This window comes from Rhipicephalus microplus, chromosome 4 (genome assembly GCF_043290135.1).
Source record: "Rhipicephalus microplus isolate Deutch F79 chromosome 4, USDA_Rmic, whole genome shotgun sequence".
NCBI lineage: Eukaryota > Metazoa > Arthropoda > Arachnida > Ixodida > Ixodidae > Rhipicephalus > Rhipicephalus microplus.
This window is the reverse complement of record NC_134703.1, coordinates 36,991,742-37,015,591: the sequence shown is the minus strand read 5'-3', so window position 1 is coordinate 37,015,591 and position 23,850 is coordinate 36,991,742. Positions and strand designations below refer to the sequence as shown.

At 47.6% G+C, this 23,850-nt stretch overlaps 1 protein-coding gene and 1 long non-coding RNA gene across 4 annotated transcripts in view; one reads left to right on the top strand and one right to left on the bottom strand.

Moving 5' to 3' along the window:
- Nucleotides 1–11,572, top strand: part of LOC142814228 (uncharacterized) — a 39,640-nt gene extending 28,068 nt beyond the window's left edge. Inside the window, exon 2 of the long non-coding RNA XR_012894874.1 lies at nucleotides 10,450–11,572. This is a non-coding gene — a long non-coding RNA (uncharacterized LOC142814228). The remainder of the gene's footprint in view (nucleotides 1–10,449) is intronic.
- The window catches only part of LOC119171882 (limbic system-associated membrane protein), a 219,371-nt gene that overhangs the window by 143,580 nt on the left and 51,941 nt on the right, over nucleotides 1–23,850 (bottom strand). The window lies entirely within an intron of this gene.

Here is a 23,850-nt window from a genome sequence, read left to right as displayed (position 1 = left end):
CGTGGGTACATCGAAGCCCGCGCGGGCCAGAAATATGGTCTTTGCGAAAACGCGTTCCTGACACGCTTCGAAGGAGCTACTGATGGCACACTACGAAGAGCCAGGCCGTCATACATACGTTGGCACTTGCGTTTGCTCGCCGTATATCGACGAGTGCTCGAGTCACGCGCTTGCTTTACGCACTAATGGCCACGTTAAGATATGTGCGACCAGTGAGCATTGGGGCTGTGTCGGCTATCGACAAAGAAACGCTAACGGTAGGACAGCGTGGGAAGAGTATACCAGCAACGGCATGAGGCGGGACGATTGGTCGAGTGTTGTTCTGTGAATAGCATTTTATTTTTCATTGAACCGCTACAGCGTCATTTTGCCAGGGAGATGTGCACAAGTGGCAGCTAATCGCAAGCCTTCTCGAGCGGTGTAACTGTCAAAAGCGCAGGGATCCATAGTCGTTGCCACAGTTTGAGCAAATACGCCTTTGCAAATAAGAAGAAAAAAATAACGTATGGAGAATTCAAGAGTGACGCGGGAACGCTCTTGCATTGATGGGAAACATGACCGCCAATCCCTAGGGGATGAGATTATTCATGGAGATAAGCCGCCAGCTCCCTTCCGGCGTTTGAAGAGGCCTATGGTGTCCCATTCAAAGGAACAAAGAAAAAAAGGAAGTTAAGGAGACCGTGAACAATTTGAAAACGGCTTGGTGTGCGCAACCACCACGCTGCACGTGTTGAGAGGCTCGAGAACATGGAAAACCTCGTGGCAGCTACGGGGTAGATGTGAGATAATCCGGGGCTTTGTCGCGACCGCTGCAACGGCGGAGGCTCCGGCTCGAGACTAAGCCCCACTCTAACCATACCGCAGGCAAGGCCTGCTCTTTTCTTTTGGAGGAGGGAGTGTGCCGATGCCATGAAAGGATGTCCCGTTCGAAGCCCGACTTTTTTTTTCGATCTTTTTTTTTTTTCAGGGTGTGCAGGGTATGTGGGGAATGTTGAAAGGTATAGGAGGCGTTGCAGGAGACAGGAAAATTGGGCGGTTCTGTGGTTCGGCGTTGTGTGTAGAGCGCTGTGGTGCGATTAAGGAAGAAATAAAGAAAAAAAAAACTGCGTATGGCCCTTGTCAAACCATTGAATGCACGGCGCAATGGAGCTGCACGACGCGTGACGCAAGATGGATGCTCAGTGAGCGTGCGTATTAAAGTCGCGATAACGACAATAATGAAATAGAAGAGCAGCTGTCGCTGAAGCTTTCAGATATCCTGAAGCATGAGCTTGCTTTTGGTCCGTTAAAGATTGTCAGATGCGATGGGAGATAGAGGTGACAGTATTCGCTTAGATATTGCTTTTAGTATGACCATTTCTGCGTAGAACACAAAGGAAAGTCTATTATGGCATGCAACAAATCATATATATAACAGCAAGTTAAGGATGAAAGATTCGAAAGCAAATGCTGCCACTTCTTCAAGATTTACTTTTTTTTTAGTGTCATCCGCATGGTTTAAGGTTGCCTAGAAAAAAAGCAGCTTCATGTTCTTTCCAACAGGATTACTGTGACAAGGCCCCACGTTAAAGAATGCTTATACTGTTGTCCTGCCTTAAACACCGACATACTGTTGGCGAAACTTGTTAGCTATTACACCACAGGGTTGCAATTAAAAGTTTGGACATGGTTAAGCAATCAAGATACACTGTCCGTCAACGAGAAACGTGCTGTTATTATTTGCAGTGCTTTCGTTTGTTGAAGTGAAACACGGCACTCGCAAACGATGAAAATCGAGAACGGAAAGTTGAACTGTTCCGTAACATACGGTACGTCCCTTAATTTTTCCGGCTCCACTTACGCTATCGTGAGCCGTAATAAGCATGTGGTCCTCGGGGTTGCCGTTAATTAAGTCTTGCGCCCCGCGCTCTTCTAATTAACGTAATTGTGTTATTAGAATAAGGATCTCGTTTTCGTGAAGACAGCGGAAATTGCTGCGATGAAGACGCTAGATAGCACCGGAGAGAGTAATAGGGAGAAGCCTATAACTTGGGCCGAGAGGCAAGGAGCACTTGCAACGAAGAGTGTATACTATCACACGTGATATGCTCGAACAAGGCCCAAAGTGCAGCGTTTATTGCACATAACAGTTTATGCAAAATACTTTCTCGCCGCTGCCACGTGCTACTTCTTCTTCAGCTAGCGCTAAACAGTGTAATTACTGCAGCATCTGAAAGCGTACTGGAGTGTTTATTATTGCTATGACATCATTATCTTATGCTCCGTCGGTCAAACTACCTTGCGTCGTCCATATCCTGAAGCCATTCTTGTTATGCAGTGCGTATACCAGCATCTTAAGCCACTGTGCTGTTTTACAGGTCACCCCAGCCGATCCCAATTGAACGCAGCGACAACCTACCATGTCGCCTTGTTTACGACGCAACTGAAAACTACAGCGATCGTACTGAATTGCGTGAGAAGTGAGATAATCGTGCAAGCAAGCGCCTTGTGCACCAAAGCGAGAGGAACAGCAGCTCCGTGCGCTATATGGTTGGTATGCAATGCGATTGCGCTCCCACAATCTTTTCGCTTCCGTCGCTGTTCACACAGTGTAGATACAAAGTACACGCACAGCACGTCTACCCGAGTGTTTTCATGCGATTGCAATTAGAAAAACCCACGCCTCTTTACGCAACAGTCACGCTTGCCGAGACCAGTGGTGATCTGGCATGAGTGGCGGGGGGTGAAAAACAGAAAGGCAGACCGTCGGGGCCAACACGATGTGCGACAGCGATGTCCCATGCTGCCGCGCCCTGATAAAAGCCACGCGCCCCTTCCCCGTTCCACCCGTCGCTCGCACAAATCCGAGCTCTCGTGGCCTGCGCAAGGTTTGGCGCGGAATGCCGCGTCGTCGACGCCACGGCACCAGCTATGCGTGCGCCTCCACACTAATAAACAGGACGCGCACATCGTGAGGCGCCACGCCGCACCATACGGCATAGTCGGGCTGCCACCAAGAACCATTCACGTGCGGCGAAGAGAAAGAAAAAAAAGGAGAGCGGAAAGAGAGCGGTAGTCGCGGGAAGCCACACACAGTGCTTTCATGGTTAGGCGTGTAGAGGGATGATGTGTGATGGTTGACGCGGTTGCGGCAGGCAAATGCAGCAGAAGTACCCGCAGCTGCGATGCGGGCCTGCCAGCTGAAAGAGAGCTAGTGGTTGGTGGTAATTATGCGGTCGCCGCTGCGAAGGGCGTAGGCGCTGCCAACGACCAAGTGCGGTTGGTATATACGCGGCCAGAACCATCGCAGGCATCGGCGCTGCGGCCGGGTGCCACTGTTCGCGACAGCGGAGGTGGCCCTAAGTGCTCACGCTGAGCCCTTCTCACCACTGAGCGCACGAAAACGTGCGCTGCTCGTTCGGTGGCAGCGGAGCAACCGGCATCGTTGTGGTCCGTGAAGACGTCCTGTACGGGTATATAGGCGCTATATGATCTGCGAGCAAGTGTGTTTGCTTTCTTGCCGTCTTTATTTAGAGCGCCTGGCTTTTCAGCTTTAGAAACACGTTTCAGATGTGTGTGTCGGCCCCTTCCTTCGAAAAGAGCCTGCTGAAGTTGCTTACATTCTAATAAAAAAAAAAGAAGGAAAAGAGATATTGAGGTTGTTCCTATGGAGTTGTAACTAACCTGACACAGCCATTCCTCCTTTTTGGGGGGTAACTGCAAAGGTACCCCCACCCCTCGCGGATAATTCTCAAGGGAGCAAAAGTTATGCGGCGCAATATAAAAACCAGATATTTGTTGACTTAATCAGTGTTTTAAAGTCTGTGCAGGCGTGTAATTACATGTACAAACAATATGCAAGCATCACAGTAAGAAATAAATATCAGCAAAGTTACAGCAAACACACGCCGGGATTCGAACTCACAACCACTCGTTCAGCATACGTACATGGACCACTACACGACATCTCGCTACGCCACCGTCTGGAAGGAAACAAGCGTATGTGGGCACAGATGGGTTGTTTGCTTAAGGTACGAATATCCCAGCAGTTACTCCAAAAAAAAGGGGGGGGGGGGGGGGAGGGGGGCGCTTTCCTTGACAAGGAGAAAAACACCCTTTTTGTCGGTCCACGTGCGAACTTTTGCACACATTTCGTCTTTTGGAGGAGAAAAGCGCCCATTTCGATTAACTCTGCAGTTACTCCCGAAAATGTTTTACAGTGTATGGCAATACTTGCGCACTCGCCAGCGTGATCATGCATACACGTCTGTATGAAAGGCACGCGCACCTTCGTCACAACAGATCCGTTTTGGCGTAAAAGGCACATTGCTTTTGCAGCTACGCGAAATAAACAAGTGGACATGCACAAAGAAAGGGAGATTCTCTGTTTCAATACCTTGCTTGCCAAACCATAACCTCGCTCTCCTTAATTTGGCAGGAAAATCATTGATGCGTTTGATTTAAAACTTCTCTATATCCTTCCCTGCTTTGTCAATGAATTTGTATCTTTCCTTGTTTGTAACGTGATCCTTCACACAATATATGGTGGCACCTGCTAATTGAAAGTTGTCAGCATGGTCTGCGTCGCCTCAGTGATGCATGCGCTCAGGTGAGGCAGGAAGCACGCATGTGTTAATTACTGGCGCTTAAAACAAGTACAGCCGCTGGTAGATGTGGTACATAAGCGAAATTATGCAGGATCACACGCGGCATGTAGAGCGGGGAAACTGTGCAAAACAATATGGCTAGTACAGAAGTTGAACATCTTGTGTCCCTTGATATAACAGTCGCTTTTAGGTAATGAACTGAGCCACGTCACGACACTCCGTTTCCCGTGCACGTGCCGTATACGATGATGAACAAACACAAATTAGCAATCGACGAAGACGCGACACTTTCACATAGGACCAAACGGATTTAGTTTGAGAAGACAAGTTCTGAGAACTCCGACAGTTTGGCAGCTCCCCCGTAAGTTCGACTCGAGCAGTGGCGCGGAAACAAGACCATGACATGCGAAGGAGGAAATTAAGGCGATGTCAGTCACCACTCCACTCGTGCCGATACTGCGCTTTAAAGAGATCCGGCTCCCAGCCGTTCATCGACCTCAGTTACAACTTTAGCACAGCATATACAGTGAGACACTCGATGTCGTATATAGGAATGCAAACATTGGAAAGAAACGGCGAAATAAATGTAGGCATAAATCAAACGTTTACGTCGTCGTGAAAGGAAAACGGCCAGCGCTTCCCAGGTGCATCCGGAGTGAGGCGATATTGCGCGGCTGCTGTTCAACGACCTTGCGAGGATGACGAAGAACAGGTGAGTGCGGCATCGAGTGCCCAAAATAAAACCACGGAGCTCAAACAGAGAAACAAAAGAAACGCGATAAGATCGAGCGAAGTCCTTGTGAACTGCAGAGAAACGTACACCCTATACGAAACAGTGTTATCAGACGAAACAAAAATAATCCGGCTGAACTCGAGTCGTCGTATTTCTCGCCGTCTCTGAGAAAGATCACTGTAGTGAAAACAACGAGCTCATTCGTGGGAAGCAGTTCGGGCCAAGTCGACCTGAGCTCGCACTGTCACTTGTTCGTGCGAAAGTCGAATAACGAGTGGATTGTGCTATCTTTAGTTTTGAAACACACGCAATGTATGCAGAAGCAAAGGGGCAAGCTCACGGCCTAACGACTAATATTGCAAACAGTATCCAAAAATCCAGACGGCTTTCAGAATTTCACAGACTTCTTCCAACCTGTACAGAAAAAAAAGATATGAAAAGAGGAGCCAAACACTAAGAAGTGCACGTTTTCTTCTGTAATGAAACCATCGTCTCCATTTTTCTTAGCCTTTATTTGGGAAGTATTCGGTAACGCTTTCGTCACAGACAACCATTCATTGCAAATCTGGAGATCACGCACCCCACCTCGACAACAAAAATAAAGAAAAAGAAAGGCAGGTGGGTGGGCAATAAGCGTTTGGGAGGGCAGATTAAAGGGCAGCTGCTGACCTGGGCATATATGACTGCTGTTTTGTATGGCGGCATGACATATGTACGTTTATGTATGTTCCTGATTTCCTTCGTCTGTACATTGAAAGCAACGATCTTTGTTCGTACGCGTACGTATACGATATCCGACAACGCACAATACACATACAAACATCTCGAAACGAAACTCCGCTTCCTCTTCTCTTCCGTCTTTTCTCGTTTTGATCCAAGCAGTTCGGAGCGTGGTGGCTGGGCAGGGGAAAAAAAGATGAAATGATCGGAAGGGAAGTCATTTCTTGTTCGAGAAGCCAAGTCAGCCAGCCATGTAGCAATGCAAGCACTCAGGGCCGTTGTGTAGCTGCATCTAGCTTTGTTCTCTTGCCCATCGTTATAGGCGTGCCGGGTCTGGCAGCGACAATGGGTGACCGTTGTACACTGCTCGCATGGACTTGTCCGGAGAGGAGGCGGCATTCTTCGACGGGTGGGGTGAAAAGCACGAACCGCGACGGTGGTCTTCTTCGCCGGCGTCTCCGGTTTCCTTATTCCACACTCCGTGCGGGTGACATTCCACATCGTGTTTTATTTGTCTATGTCACAATGGGCCTGCCCGCCACGTTTATTTATTCCAGTTTGCTCTCTACAGTGCGCGTCTGAAACGCGCTGGATAGATGGTATTATACAATGGTTTATTACGAAGGACGACTTCTCGACATGTCTTCTCGCGATAGCGACTGGCGCAGACGCTGCAGAAAAAATAACATAAACGGGAAAATGAATGAAAGATCAGATTATATAGACTTCGCGTGCTTTACTGGATTGTACACGTGACCCAACTGCCTTGGTGGCCTTGTGGTTATGACGCTGAGTTGCTAACCTGAAGATCGCGGGGTCGAGTTCCAGCCGCGACGCCCGCATCTCAATGGTCGCGAAATGCTAGAGGTTCTTTTTATGCATGCAAGAGAACCTCAGTCTAAAATTTCCGGAGCACTCCCCCACGGTATATATACGTCTCACAACTATGTCGTGGTCGGATTTATTATTGTAGTTCTCGTTCTTGTTGTTTTTGTTTTGTTGTTGTTGTTGTTGTTGTTGTTTCACACATCAGTAAAAAAATTTGCGAATGAGAGAGAGAAAGGGCTCACGTCTAAGTGATGCGCGAGTATGACGCAACGTATACAGCTACAATCAGGAACACTTAAATCTGTCGTATCAAATATATTATCAATACTTAAACCCGTAGTATTCAGGTACTGGAGAAGCGCTCGTATAACCAGCTGAATTACGAGGCCAGATTCTAAAGCGATCAATCGAACGCCATTACTCTGCCTAACCTTAACGTACGCGTGTTTCTGATGTAGTTTACGCAGCGACGTCAACATGCAGGAGGCGGTTAATGGATACCGCCTTCAGCGTTATCGAGTAGTCGAATTCGAATCACGAACGCTCCTTAAGAAAGCATGGTGAGCAAAAGAGTTTACAGTGGTAAACCTTCCGTGTAACCTTGCATGCAAACGTATCGCAGCGAGTCTATCATAAATAGTAGTTGCGAATGCGTCCGCGCGCACTCGTATACAAGTTTCATGGCTGCTACACGCACACCAGAGTTTCTACACACACACTAAGAATATCAATGACATTGCTTTACTCCAAAGCTCTACGAGTGCTTCAGGTTCACAGCCCGAAGCGACGTTTCGGTTACGCGACCTTATACGTGCCCTGCATGGTGCATTAAGCGGGATTGCGTATATAATGCGGGAGGCGCGTGCGCACGGGATCAGGCAGCTGCCGTTGCGAGACCAGAGCGGAACCGGTAAGATCACGCTTCAGCTGCCGATGTGCGCACAAATAAACGAACAGCGAACTTTAGGCTGGGACGGATATTGCCACCTGGTGCCATTAGCAGCTGCCAATTCGAAAAGCGTGCTTAATGTGGAAGAAGCACAATCTGGATCTGGGTGAAAAAAATTTCCATGTAGTGTTTTTTTTTTCAGTCTCACCCGAAGAAAACAGCCAAACTTCGAATAAAGTTTATTCACTCATTAAATCGCACCATAGTTACATTATCTTTCCTTTATATCCCGAAAGAGAGGAGTGACATGTTAGGTCTGTTAAAGAGTGGCTCGTTAAAATTAATTACCTCTTGTTCGTATGCATACAGGCACCACGTAATCATACAGCTCGAATTAAACGCGTGCTGAATACAAGATCAAGTGATCGAACGCGATGAAGTGAGAAATGGCTGTGGAAAATTGTGTGTTCCGCCTGCCTGCGGAGTACAAGGTAAAAAAAATAAAAATAAAGATACTGAGCTGGCGATCTGTGACGTTACGAGACACCGTCATTGTGCTACCGAGTGTGTCACAGGCCCGTATATGAAAGCAGCGTCGCAAGGATCGCCCCGATTTTCGTGCTTGCAACGTATAGGACGTCGTTGTTTTGTTGCGGTTTGTCCACGAGACAGGCTCTGATGGAAGCCCCGTCAGCATTCTTCGAAGACAGACTAATAGGACACCGGCCTTCGGAAGTTTAAAGCCAACCGCCACGTCCACAAGCCACGTTCCAAGGCCGCCACTGTGACGCGCGCGTGTCACCGGCCAACCCGAATGTAGGCAACAATAAGAAAAAAAAAACACAAAAAACGGGTGAATAAAGACAAGCAATTCCGAAGCGCACCCAATTCAGGGATTGAAAGACGCGTGGCTTTTGAAGTTAGTTGACGTGCACGTTGACGTGGTGTCCCGCTTTAAAAAAAAAAGGTTATAGCGACGAAGAAGAGAACATTTTTCACGTAAATAGCGCACCGCCGCCCCGCCCAGCCGTGTCTGACAACCGCACGTCTATAGACCACAGGCCCGGCGTGTCGCTGGGCCTCGCTTGACGACAGCACACGTGATGGGGGGCTTGCTCGCTCAAATATACAAAGGCGCACGCACGCAAGAGTTGAAAAAGCAAGGATAGGGAGGGCTATATTGCATGCACCAGTGGTCTTGTACAACGACCACACCGCTATTCAGGGGAGACGAGTGCGGTTGACAAGCGTGAGAGATGTGCCTCCGAGGTGGCGACGCGCGAGAAAGGATGCATAATGGATGTCCGCTCCTCCGGCCTTGCCATATGAGAAGCAGCGCGGGTCGTTTGCATAAATTTGGTCACGGGTTTCTCGGGCGACTCTCGTCGAAAAAGAAGAATTTTAACACCGGAATCTTGCGCACGTTCTAGTGCTTAAAGCTCGTCTTACATTGAGTATTGTCGGCCAAGGCAATTTTTTTTTTCGGCGTGAGAAAGTAGCCAGAGAGAAATACAGATGGGCCATTTTAGGTAGAAATAAAAGCGAAATATCATCATTGCTTAACTGCATCGGGTATCAATATCCCTTCATTACTTCATAATTTATTTATATGTGGGGTTTAACGCCCCGAAACCACCATATAGTTATGAGAGACGCCGTATTGGAGGGCTCCGGAAATTTCGAACACCTGGGTTTCCTTAACGTGCACCCAAATATGAGCACACGGGCCTACAGCATCTTCGTCTTCATCGAAAATGCAGCCACCGCAGCCGGGATTCCATCCCGCGACCTGCGCGTCAGCAGCCGAGTACCTTAGCCACTGGACCACCGCGGCGGGGCCCTTCATTACTTGAGTTTTGAGGCGATCTGAACACCCCACCTTTAAACGGCATGCAAGTTACCTTCATCTCATTGCTATGTGAGCTGCAGTCCTACACAGTGAATTCGGTCATAGATAATGTAACTTATCAGGGCTGGGCATAAAAGTTTGAGACGTCCAAACACAAGCTACTTACAATAAAGGTTATAGCAATTACATCTAAATTAACATGTACAGTATGCCTTGTAATATGAGATGCTGTTCGCAGATAACATTTGCTTTGAATGGACAAAATTTACTTGTACAGATTCACTGCCACGTCATATCATAATATCAAGTTTTTTGTGCTACCAACGAGCGTTTTAGAGAAGTGCGCAGCAAAGTGAATGAGATAGAAATCACCCTGACGAACGGGAATTGAAAAGTGAGTGACACCTGCATAAAGCATACATAGTCCTGCAAGTCCTAAAAAGTAAGTAAAAAGGATAAGCTGTTATAGCCAATGTGAAGATAAAAAAAATGTTAGTGGCGGTGATGGCGCAACAAAACCTAACGCTAGGAGCAAAGTTCGGGGATGCGAGCTCTGAACGTGAGACCAGCATAACGAAAATGCGTACCCTCACAGAGAAGCCTTGTCAAAAATACGAGCATAAAGAAGTATATGAAGGACCACAATGGGACCTTTGGCGTTCCTGAACACTGAACGGAACTTCGTGAGGAAGAAACCACGCGATGCTATCCAACAAAAGCTACCACCGTTCCAGTGTAGTGGTTTCGAAGTGCACATTTTCCCATGTCACACTTTTTCTGGTTCCCACACATCCTTCAAGCTCTCACAAAAAATGCCTTTTCTCTTTCTCTATCTTAAACGCAGGCAGCGTCAGCAGCAAACGGCAAGAGACGACGCCGGACAACACAGTGGACTACAACCGAGGAGTCTGCAAAATGTGAGGTGGATGAGAAACACGAGCGTGAAAGGTACCGAAATCTTGCGATGCGCGGTCGAGATAAGAAGGCACCGCCGGCCGCCGGCGCTTTTTTTCTTCGTCGCCTCATCGTCTCCGAGTCGTACGCCTCCTCTCATATCTGGGGACGCAATCTCTCTAAACTGCGTCCGCAGAACGCGCTCCAATTCCTCCCTCCACGACTTAAAAGTGGCGCGACGCCCCAGACCGACGTTTCACCCGGGCCGCCACCACGCGTATTCGGTAGGTGTCTGTATCCTCGCGGCTGCGGATTCGCCATTGTTCCTCCGCCCAAGTTGGAGGCATCTTGCCCCTCTTCTTTCGTAGTTTATTCTTCACCATCACGAGAAAATAATAGAAGTACCAAACACTTTCATTTTCTTTCGGGGTGTGTTCGTAGAGAGGGTAAAATTTCAGGTTGCCCAAAGTGAAAGAAAGGCTCCCAAGGTTTTCGGCGAAGGGCAGCACGAGGCGTGACGCTTTAGCGAGTCGGAAGTTCCAGATAGGACGTTTATTTAAAGCACCTGGCGGTTAGCCTTGTGGTCATCGAGGTGCAAGCTTCCAATGGAAATCTTGGCTTACAACGCTACACCACATCCTGTGCGACTGTCCGTTGTATGACATCCAGAGACAGTCACTGGCATCCGTTTTTGCGCACATCGGCAACAGCCAAATGTCTGTGGACACTATTCTGTCAAGTGCCCGAGAGAAGACATTGCAACAGAAGGCGACAAAACCACTGTCGAAATTCCTACGCGACACGGACTTGAACAAGCGGCTGTAACAGCAGTGTCACACACCGCGAAAGACAAGACTGGACAATGACTGAGTGTGCGCGCGCGTGCTGCCGAATGTGCTGTTTTTATCTCTCTTCCCTCTCTGCTCTCTATCTTTCATCTCCCCCATCCCCTCCCATGCGAACCGGCTGCCTATAGGCTGGTTAACCTCCCTGTCGTTCTTTTCCTTCTATTTTCCTTCCTTCCTTCCTTGGCTTACAATAGGTCACTAAATGAATAAAACAGGCTAAAGGCAGTGTTTGTGTGACCGGTAAAAGGAGATGGAGTTGTGTAGCCCAATTGTGAGCAATATGCCTCATGAGGAGTATAATACGTAGGTATTCTGCAGAAGCTGTAGTGTAATTATTGTTGCGATAGCAATTATATGGACACTCTCGGCTGGATTTTGCCGTCGGCGTGGACGTCAATGTCATGTACCGTATATGTATACGTATCTATATATATGAAAACGCTAGAAAGAGAAAAAAATCTAAAAAAAAAAGACTCCGCCGCGCGGAAGCGTACGTGGGACTTCCGCATCGTCAATGTGAGGCGTTAACCACTTAGCCATCGAGAGGTACCTCCTTCATTCAAACGGCAAGCTATTCATACCTACCACTTACCGCTGTTGGCAGGCATCTCGGGCGGGGGGCTGGGGGGGGGGGGGGACTATCGTGTTTTCAGCATTAGCAGCAAGATGGCGCAGTGAGCGCGTGGTGGCTCCCATCCCTCACGCTTACTTTGGCCCGCGTAGAGAATAAAGGGGTGTGCACTCGATCGCGTGCCCTGATCTTGCAGTGGGGAGAATCGTACGTACGTATTGGCTAGCCTTTGAGTTTCGTCGGAACGATTCTGTTGTAGTTACCGTGCGCACAAAGGTCACTGCAATCGTTGCACAGCCTCTGTTTGAGAAAAGGACGTGCTTTTCAGACACAGCGAAGTAACAATCGAGACGCTTATTCGCGTTAATCTGTAGTACATTTCGTGCGTCTTTTGTGCGTGAGAAACGTAGGGCACGTTTCTGCTCGCCATTCTGCGCGTGACCTTCCAATTTGTTGCTGTCGCGTTCATTGCTTCGCCTTTGCGGCACAGCTGTGACTTTTTTAGGAACTTAAACATACAAAAATACTTTGAAATCCTTTACATTTCTCACGTATGCGTAGATAGGAAAGATTACGCTTTTATGCGCTGTTAAACATGAACCGCACACGTCGCACAAACACTCAGCTGATACCGCAATGAAACAATGAAGGGAGTAAAAGCAGATCTTAGTCAGATTAGCTCTTCCTGCTCAAGAATTTACATTTCAGGTCTCCTGAAGTTGTTTTACAAGTTCGAAGTCGGGGAAACTAGACTGAACGACATTTGTTTCATTAACAGCACGAGGAGCTCAAACGGCTTTTCTCGGTATTTTCGAGGAAGTTTGACCTCTTTCACATGAGCACTTGAGAATGAAACATTTCATCCCAGCGCAAAATATTTTCGAAGCGCCGCAGCACGCCACACCCGCCAGTTTATTAACTTACACACGGGAATGCACATTAAGCTCAGCTCATCACGATCAAACTCCCGGCGTCTTGTCCTTGGCATCCAGCCATGCACGTTTTTCACAGCGCGTACACACCGAATGAATGCGCTTGGCTGAACACCCCGGGCGAATGGCAAACGGAAACGTTATACGTTCTGGAGCTGAGATTACTTCTCCGTGCGCAGGCGCGCTCGACTACTTGAAAAATAGCAAGGCGAGGTCGGCGTTAACGTCTTACTCTCACTTCGTGCTCACCGGCTTCGCGAAAAAAAAACAGAAAAAAAGGAAATAGAAGAAAGAAAAATGGTGTTGGGATACGAGGCGTTACTCATTTTGACCTGTTTAATCACGCCTCCAGCCCGTTGGCTTGCTTGCGTTCTTGTACCTTGTTTGCGTCTTACACTTGCGCGAAATATAAGTTTCACGTGCCTCACCTCATAAGTTCTTTTGTGTGTACGTGCATTTCTGTGCGTGTGCATAAGTGTGCCGCTGTCTGAACACCCCTATACGATTGCGTTTTCGTTTACGTATAGGCTGAGATGGCGATAAATACCTAGGTAGGTTTGAATAGGTTTAGATTGTGGCATACTTGCAGGCAGCCACTACGGTCTATCCTCCCCTGTAGCGCATACATATGGAGCAGAACGCAAGTACGCATGCGCATGTTGTAAAAAAATGGTAACTAAAAAACGTCAAAAGAAGAAAGGTGAGTTCTAGTTATAAAGTCGCCTGCGTTATAACCGGATGTGACATTAATTTCGGTTGCATTTTAGTTTTTCCCTCACCTCATCTAATCCCCATAAAATCACTTTTAAGAAAAGCGAAGCGATATGATACTTTCTGCTGATTTGGTGAAAATAGCCGGTGTATGTTTGTTTGTTTGTTTGTTTGTTTTTGTATGCGTAACAAACGGCAACAAACACCACAAGGGCTGCATCCTTTAAACTAGAGGAGCTCTTTGAACTTAGTAAACGTTACATTTCTTACCTATAATGACAGCTTGATCATGTTACATTCAACACAAACAGAAGCCATGATTAAGATAGTGAAAATGCCAGCCGACGCTAATTTAATTTCATTGATATATGGGGTTTAACATCCCAAAACCACCTCATCATTATCAGAGACGCCGTAGTGGAGGACTCCGGAAATTTCGACCACCTGGGGTTCTTTAACGTGCACCCAAATCTGAGCACACAGGCCTACAGCATTTTCGCCTCCATCGAAAATTCAGCCACCGCATCCGGGATTTGATCCCGCGACCTGAAGGTCAGTAGCTGAGTACCTTAGCCACCAGACCACCGTGGCGGGGCTGCCAGCCGAAGCAGATACATAAGTGGAACATTACCCTTGAAAGCCATTAACGAAATCTTGAATGTGAACACGCAACTTAATCACTAAAAATCTACCTTTGACAACGAAAGGAGTTTAATGTTTTCTAGAGAGGGCCCAGGATGGTCCAATTTCAATAGCGTCGCATTCATGAACCGAAAATAACGTCATCATCATCATCATGATCATCATCAGCCCGACTACGTCTACTGCAGGACAAAGGCCTCTCCCATGTTCCGCCAGGTGACCCGGTGCTGTGCTTGCTGCTGCCAACTTACACCCGCAAACTTCTTAATCTCATCTGCCCACCTAACCTTCTGTCTCCCCCTAACCCGCTTGCCTTCTCTGGGAATCCAGTTAGTTACCCTTAATGACCAGCGGTTATCCTGTCTACGCGCTACATGCCCGGCCCATGTCCACTTCCTCTTCTTTATTTCAACTATGATATCCTTAACCCTCGTTTGTTCCCTAATCCACTCTGCTCTCTTCTTGTCTTTTAAGGTTACACCTACCATTTTTCTTTCCATTGCTCGCTGCGTCGTCCCCAATTTAAGCTGAGCCCTCTCTGTAAGTCTCCAGGTTTCTGCTCCGTAGCTAAGTACCGGTAAGATACAAAGCTTACCTCACTGTACAGAGGGAATGGTGTCCGATCGTTAATTTGTTCGCCTTCGAAAGGCAACAATTGGGGCCTAGATGTAGTCTGAGCCAGCCTAGAGTAGATCTTGGCCTCAAAAAAAAAAAAAACGGGTCCCGCCCAGCGGGAGGCATTCTGCGAAACGATATCTAGGGGCCATTGAAAGCTCCTAAGAGGCAAAACCACTAAGACGTCCTTCCGAACGATGTGCAGAGCTCCGCATGACGCCGCACCACGTGAACTGACGCACAGTAGCCATGTCGCATATTGTGACACGTTATGTATGGGCCCGCTTTAACATCCTCTTAAAAGAAAATGACAAGAATGCAGCCCAGTTCATGGAACAAGGTCGGCCACACATCGGAGCTATGGGATCCGGCACAAGGATCTTGCGGCAGCTTTCAACTCAAAACGATCGCCACATTATATTATTGACGACGGGTATTTCTTCAAGTATGTGTCCCACGTCATTTTCTGTGGCATGAAGGCCACATAGCCTTTACCATCCTGTTTTGCCCGAACACACCTATTCAAATAATATTTTTTTTCGCGCACCATTAGTCGCTCGAAAAACTTATCCATGTAAACAATCTAACAATTTACTTTGTACTTTGCAGACTTGCATTGCCTAATATAGTCTATTTAAAAATGTGTTTGCTGTCTTTCTTCTGTTTTGTTGTGTTTGCTGATTATATGTTTAAAGCAGTATAGTTCAACTTACAAGGTTGTTCTTATTGCATCGTACCTACCTTGCGTGGACTTCGTGCCCGCTGTAAGTACTGAATCAGGAATAAATAAAGTAATGGCATTTTCTTTGTTACTCCAGCGAAAATTCGTTAAGAGAACTCTCAAGAGGATCAGTGTACATGCTGTTGTTTCTTTTTAGCCGAGTCCATGGTATATTGAATTCCAGACCAGCTCAGCTGCTCTTGCCGGCCTCATACTTTGTACCAACTTAGGCGTCAACTCAAACAGACAGTGGGTTGCTACGGAGAGACAATCGTTGAGCCAAAACACACACACACACACACACACACACACACACACACACACACACACACACACACACACACACACACACACACACACACACACACACACACACACACACACACACACACAAATGGGTTGTCTCTACTGTCTCTCATTGTAAGTCTCGATGTCAAACAACGCGAGACGCTGCCGTTTTGGAATTGAAATGTACACAACTGTCGTCCGGGACATGTTTTAAACAAAGGTAAAAAACAAAGTAGCTTTAGTAAACAGGGCGATTAGAGGCCAGCCCAGCGATATCAAAAGAATAAACAGATACAATGAAAAGCAGCGCTATTTCGAACGCTGTCTACATACAACCCAAAGCGGGTCCTCGCGAGATCTCCTGAGATTTCCAATCAATGCCACAGGAATAGGAACCAAGCAAGCCGCGTTAGCTAAAATGTCGAAATCCAGAAATTCTTTTTTTGTAAGAAAGACGAGTGTTTGGGCGAGTTAGTTCATGCTTGATGCAATACAAACAAGCGCTATAAAACAGAGACAAAAAAAAAAAGACCAGGCCTGCACTGAAGGCACTGCACAGTCACCGAAAGCTGTAGTCTTGTGGCCTTTCAGAGCTTTTTTTTCTTGACACTCATTGGATAACTGCTGTAAGCCCACTTGCTTGATGCCCACTACGGGATTCATAATAAATATTTCCGGGTAGTAGACCAGCATTCACTACGCTATTTTTCATCATTCTTCTGAGAAGCGTGGTATATCCGCTAAACTATACTGCGAGGCATTTCGTGCCAATTATTCAGCAGCCAGTGGTTTACGACAATGAGGAATTAGGCCTAAATGGATATGCGCCACAGTTAATGGCTGAACAAAAACAAGCTTGTGTAATGGGTTGGAGCATTGGACGACCCACTCGTTGCGCTATTCGCATTGTGTGATGACTCGTTGTTCTTTTGCTGTTTTCAAACGCTTTATTGCTCATATCAACGCGATTCCTTTCCCGACACCAAGCCTGTCTAAGGCAAGTTTGCGAACAATATTCGCGATAGTGGTTACAGACACCGGCGACGGCGGACAACTACGGTTCCACGCGTGACACGAGTTTTGATCTCATAACAGCTTTCACTGTAAAAAACAAAAAAAAAAACAAAAAACACGGGCGCACAATTGATATAGCGCCTGTCATGTGTGCATCTTGTATATATCCCCGTTTCATAGCGCTCGTTTTTCTTTCATCTTTTATTCAGTTAACAGATATTTTCCCTTATCTGGAAAAAGACGAAAAAAAAAATAAACACATAATGCAGTGTATCGGGCTAAAGTTTAAATGAAGCCTTCAGCATTTTCTATTCCCGATATGTATCAACACTGAACAAGCCATTCAGATAACCCTTCTGCATGTTCAGGCTTTCATTTTTGAAGTTACCAAAATAGAACTTCAGTTCCGTGTGCCCAGTTGAGATTAAAACATTTTCTTCTTTGTAGCTTATACAAGCCTCGAAATGTGAGCTCTCCAAGTTCAATGTGCAAAAAAGAGTAAAATACACATTCTATAACGTCGTATCTCGACATCTAATCTGCCTATGTCGTGGCAGGCAAGAGGAAATTGCAAGAAAGGTGCATGTCGCGACGAAGTTATATCTTCACAACAATCGCACTCCGCGACGTTCGTGCTGGGGGACCTTCGTATACCGCGTAGGTAGCATTTAGGCGGTGGCTAAGTGGTAGAGATTACTGTCCTTAGCTTTAGGTACCCTTCACTACACCGTATTTTATATTCATAACTGTTGTTAGGGGCATAAAACTCTGACAACTACGCTATGTGAAGTAAGTAGCTTATGTTGACTGTTGCCCGGTGTAAGTAGCTAATAGAGAAAAAAAAACAATGACATGAGAAGTGGCATGCGCGAAAAACGAGAAATGACGCTTGCGAAACGTATACACGACTATGAATAACAAGCGGCGTAAAGACTATGACTACCGAGAAATTCATTGCCTTAAAAGTACACACAAAAATTGTAAATTTTCTTAGGGTATGTGTCGAAGGAAGAAAAAGTGCCAGCGAAAGCAAAGTGGATGCCGAAAAAGCGCATAAGAAAGAAAGAAAGAAAGAAAGAAAGAAAGAAGGAAAGAAAGAAAGAAAGAAAGAAAGAAAGAAAGAAAGAAAGAAAGAAAGAAAGAAAGAAAGAAAGAAAGGCGCTGAGGGTCGCTATCAACCGGCGTCAGAACATTGCTCTTCCTAGTGTAAACATCACATTCAGTATCAGGGTAGCGCGATAAGCTTTGAGATGTGCACTCCTGATACGACACTTGCAGCAAGAAATAAGTAAATTACGCTAAAGAAAAATCAGTAGGGGAAGTAACTGTTCTTTTTTTTAGTTTTTTTCTGTACGTTCTCCAAGAAAGAGACATGTACGTAATTTCATATGCGAGATTTAACGTCCCAAAACCACCATATGATTATGAGAGACGCCATAGTGGAGGACTCCGGAAATTTCGACCACCTGGGGTTCTTCAACGTGCACCCAAATCTGAGCACATGGGCCTACAACATTTTCGCCTCCATCGAAAATGCAGCCGCCGCAGCCGAGATCCGATCCCGCGACCTGCGGGTCAGCAGCCGAGTACCTTAGCCACAAGACCACCGCGGCGGGGCAAAGACATGTAAAAAGATGACAGCTTTTATTTATCTTTCAAACACCAACATCAGCCCACTGCGTGAGCACATGCGTTTCCGCGTCCCGTCACCATGTCGCCCTAATCGCGAAGACGCTAAGGTCCCTAGATGAAACTTGTTTCATCTAGGGACCTTAGGGGACGCTAGTAGACTTTCGTTTCACGCGAACGCGCGAGCTTCGATTCAAGTCTATGAAGACTCAGCGTTTCTATTTTTTCGTTCTTTAACACATGCAGATTCTCAACGCTGGCGCCTCCGATTGTGGTTTATATACCGCGTGTGGCATGCCTGCTCCTCCGCAGTTTCCCCAACTACTGAGGCGCAAAACAAATGCGCGACTTCCTCCGAAGCAAAAATAAAGAAGAAAAAGAAATAACGTCCAAGTGTAGGCAGGCAAACGAGGCGGGCTGTTGGTGGCGTTTCATGCATTATACATTTTGTGCAGCCAAGCGATCCTCGCGCTTCCAAGAGGGCGAGAGCGAAGGTCGCAAAAGTTTGTTGATCCACGCGCGAACGCGTCAAAGCATGGACGATCCGAGCAGATTTCGCGGGCACTGCACAATTCGGTGCGGAAGATTATCCCCGCCCATCTGCTGCAACCTTCTTCAGAGGGGCGAGTGCGGCCGCCGAAAAAGCACGAGTTGGATCCAGTTGCCGTACGAACACTACCGCACGTTTCGTTCAAATTGGCGTTTTCTTTTTTTTTTTTTTGGCTGTTTGGTGAAGCAGTAAGCAATGCATTAAGCTTAAATGGAAGACACTGTCAATGTAGAAAGTATCGTGCACGCTTTTTTTTCTTTTTTTTTTTTTGTGCTTGCCACTTAAGATTATTGCACTTAAAGCTGACACACCTGGTACGTCGGAGTACCCGGCACCAGGTACCAGGCACAAAGCGCTCTCTTCCACACCAGGCACAAAGCGCTTCGAGTTGACACACTTGGTACGCCGGAGAACGTCACATGTAGGACGTCAGCAGATTTTAGGGGCAAAGCTCCTTAAAGCGGCACCCGTTCGTCCCTCGTAGTCGTAGTCATAATGTGTAACCAGTGTTACATTTTGACCTGCAAGGTGGTGCCGGTGGGAGATTTCTCCTGTGCTTTGTTGAACAATAAAAAGTTCACGGCGTGCGCGTTAACTAAAAGCCGAATGCGCCTGTCTCATTACCCATTAGCAGCCATTGGCATGTACATTGAGCACTATCTGACAAGAAAGGGTTGCTACGTTATACTCGCTGGGTGTAACCTCCTTGGTTTTAGAAAGGTTTAGCGAGCATTGGGCCGCAGTGCCATGAATACAGGGAACTAGTATATACAATGAACTCGAGGTGGTTAAAGGTGGGAAGTAGACCCGAAGCGCAAGCCGTAAGAAAGTGTGCGTGTGCCACCTCTCGTTTAGTCCTTGGAATGTCCGCTGGATGGCGGTGCTTCTATATGGGGAATATATGATGAGACGATGCGATATAATGGTACTTGGAGTGCTCAATAGATGGACGGACGGACACACAGACAGATGCATGGATGGACGCATGAACGGACGCAGGGGCGGATGCATGGACGAACGCAGGGACGGACGCACGAACAGACGCACGCACGGACGGGCGGATGGACGCATGGACGGTCACACAGACGGACGCATGGAAGGACGGAAGCAAGAACGAATGGACGGACGAATGCTTCGCCCCACTCTCCATCATTCACTCCGTGGATATGCTGCCATTTTGTTTTTTGAACTTACTGGATAGGCTCTACCAATAAGGAATCCTTTGACTCATTTTAAACCCTGACTTCCCAAAATCGAAAGATTCTGTTTTTTAAAGTGTAGCGTACACTGTGAGCAAGAAGTGGCACCAAGGCCCAATACGATTAAACATAATTCCCCGCGTTATTATTTCAAATCTCATTGAACACTCCAAGATCACTATGGCCACGCGCTCCTTCAAGTTTTATTTCGAAAAACTCGCGTGATTTCTCTTATGGTGCATCATTCCCCGTCTCGCATGGCATTTTTCTGAGTTTAGTTTTCAAAAAAGACTAAATTTTAATTTATTGAACCCACCGCGCTCCACGTTGACATTTACCCACGTAATTGACCGGAAATATGAGGCACATCGAACTCATGAAGAAGTTAAAGTTCAGCTTCTACACCAGGCACGAAGCGCTCTCTTTCGTGAATGCAAGCAAGCAAAATGATAACAAAACCTTCCTGCCATGTGTCGGTCCCAGACGCTTCCTAAGGTGATGCGGAAAAGCGGTAGAGTTCATTCACGCACTCACCGGCGGCTGCATAGTATACATTCAGCGCTGTAGACAGGTTTAAAGTATCTACCCTGTCGCAGCGGGTGACCTGTGGCGGTTGCATCTAGTCTATACGCTGGCTGACCTGGCCCTCCGCTGTTCTTTGAGGGTCACGAGACCGGCTCAACGTGAAAGCAAGAAAGAAAGTCGCGGGGTGCACGCAACGCACACGCTGCAATTTGTTTAGTCAGATGTATACAGCGTGCATGCTACGTGTACTGTACAAGTGGAGATCGCGGTCTAAAATAACAAAACGACAACAACGAAGCGAAACTTATTCTTGTCTGCCAAGCACTGCGGACACCCACATCTTACCAACGCTTACACGTACTCGTCTATAAAAGGCCCGAGAACGATAACATAAACAATGGATAATAATAAGAAAGGAAATCTGGCACTGCGCGTCGCCTCTTCCGCGTCGCTCCAACGTCGGGGCCGCGCCGTTCCGAGTTTGCGTAGGCCGGAAGAAAGCGCGCGCACGAGCCCATAAGCCGCGCTGAAGTAAACATTCAAGATGCAGGGAGTGAGTTGAAAAAAATAATAAAGTGGAGCAGTCCGTGTGGCGCCGATCCTTCAACGCGGAGGCAGCTGCACCCCGCCGCGCGAGCCACGTGTGGACGTGCCCAAAGGTTAAGCAGCGTCCCAGTGCGCTCAGCCGCGCTGCCGGGTCGGTGGCGGGGCCCCGGCGCAAGGCGAGCCTACGCGAGCATCGTCTTAGCATGCAGAGCGAGTGGTCGGTCACTCGCGGCCGCCCTCCTGGCGCAAGCTGCGCCTAACATCTGCAGTCCGACCGAGGTGCGCAAGGAGGGTGTGTGTGGTATATAGTGTGTGTCTGCGTACGTTTTGTTGTGTGTGTGTGTGTGTGTGTGTGTGTGTGTGTGTGTGTGTGTGTGTGTGTGTGTGTGTGTGTGTGTGTGTGTGTGTGTGTGTGTGTGTGTGTGTGTGTCTGCGTGCGTTTTGTTCTGTGTGTGCGTACGTTTTGTTGTGTGTGTGCGTACGTTTTGTTGTGTGTGCGTGTGCGTGTGTGTGTGTGCGTGCGTGTGCTTGTGTGTTCACTCTACCGCGGGGACTGGAAAGGCGGCGCGAAATAAGAATGAGAGAGGCACGAATGTGTAGAGACAAATTATGATGCAGCTGCTCACGCTTATTGTAACATAGCAGGGTGCCTGCCTGACAGCCGCAACCGACGATACAGTCGCATTAACAGCGGGGATTTCGTTCGGCATCGGCTCTGCTTTGGTGATACAGTGCAAGACGTCGGTTTTAGCCATTACCATGTCGAGAGGCCACGAAAAATGCGGACATTTCTTTTTTTTTATCACAGCTAACATCACCACGAGTAAGCACTGTGTCAGATGTTGCTAAATAATTCGCTGACAGCAGCGAACATTTATACAGGTCGCAAATATTCCGGCTTCTTCCACCCTTCCCACTGCTCGGTCTAACCCTAGTTAGCATTTTGCAGAAATGATTAGCAGTTATATATTAAAATTCGTCAATATTTCACATATTGCCAGTTATCAGACCATTGCCTGAAGCTTTGTTATAGCACACTGGTAAATAATTCCATAGCTGAGAACGTACGCTTTCTGGGCTGAGAGTATATGTTTTGACGTGTTTAATGATAGCCAAAAACCTGAGATGATAGATCATATTAGTCAAACGTACAGCCCGTGCTTCACAGTTTGGCTTCCTAGTATTCTCAGCCACTCAATAACCATTACGTTGTACGCTTGTGCAGGCTGTCTGGCCACTGATTTCTGCTCCTCGCGGGACGGCTTTAAGCTCTCCCATAGTAGAGTACTTAGTACTCTTAATTGTTACCCACTTTTTATAAACGCACGTAGCTGCAATTAGCTGCAGACAGAGAAAAAAAAACTCTCAACGCTTGTTTCGACGCGCTACAAACTGCGCTCTCACACGAGCATAGCGTGCTCCATCGTGGATGATTGCAAAAACATCCTCCCGCTTATTACTCCCTCTACATTTCTCTCCATATACCCATCTCTACTTCATTTTCCAGCATCTCTCTCACTGCGATTCTCTGACGAATTTCCGCCGTCTCCCAAGCAGGAAATGGAACACGCAAAGTTCTCGTACAGCTCGTGGCCATTTTCATTACTCTTTCTTTTTTCTTTCAACAGGCGCGCCTTTCCCGGAAGGATACCAGTGTGTGACTGTACGCGGCCCCAAAGGTGCTCTCGCGTGCACCACCTCTCGCTGGCGGCCCCTTCCCTTCTTCCACTTCGTTGAACGCGGGGGAATAGGCAATCCTGGTCGCGCCCAAAAACCTTCGAGCACGGCTACAACCGCTCCAGCGGGCACAAAAGCCCACGCGGTGCCACGCGAGCATGTGGCCGCGGCACCGGAAGGTCAAAGTTGGACACAAAAGGTTACCCGTTTCGTTGTCATCTTTTCCTTTTTTTATACAGTCTGCTTGTTTGTCGTCCTTGCGCCCTCCTTTATGAGAACGTGGACAGCGGCCATGCTTTCCCAACCTGGCGTCTTCCACCAAAGGGCGCGCGGGCTGTTGTGCTGTCTTCGGACGTCGGGGTCACTGGCTGTATCGCTGGCCCCACAGGCTGCAGATGCGCAAGGAGCGAGAGCAAAAAAAGAAGCGAGCAAACTGATAAACAAACACACACACACAAAAAAACTGAGGACTGATCGCGGGAGGCCCTAGAAGCCGGGATGATGCTGGCGGAGCGAATCGCGCATGCGCGTATCAACTCGCCATCTTTATCTTATTCTTCGCTTCTTTCGTGCCCGGGCTTTCTTTAATATATCTCGTGCGGTGGTTTTGCAAGAGCGCCATTCGCCCGCCCGCATGCTACGCGTGGCAACATCGGAGATCCTCTCTCTGCCTGCGGTTCGATCATCCGATTGATTTTCCTCGGACACTCCGTAACGTTGCTCTAAGCCCTTTGCTCCTCATCTATTTTTTTTTTCATCCTTTTCTTCTCCGGGCATTGTGGTACGTAAAAGATGCGCGTCGATTCGGTCTGGTGGTGCGTCCCGGGAAAACACCGCATTAGGAGACGAGAACACACGCAGAGGTTGTTGCACGCACCAAGGA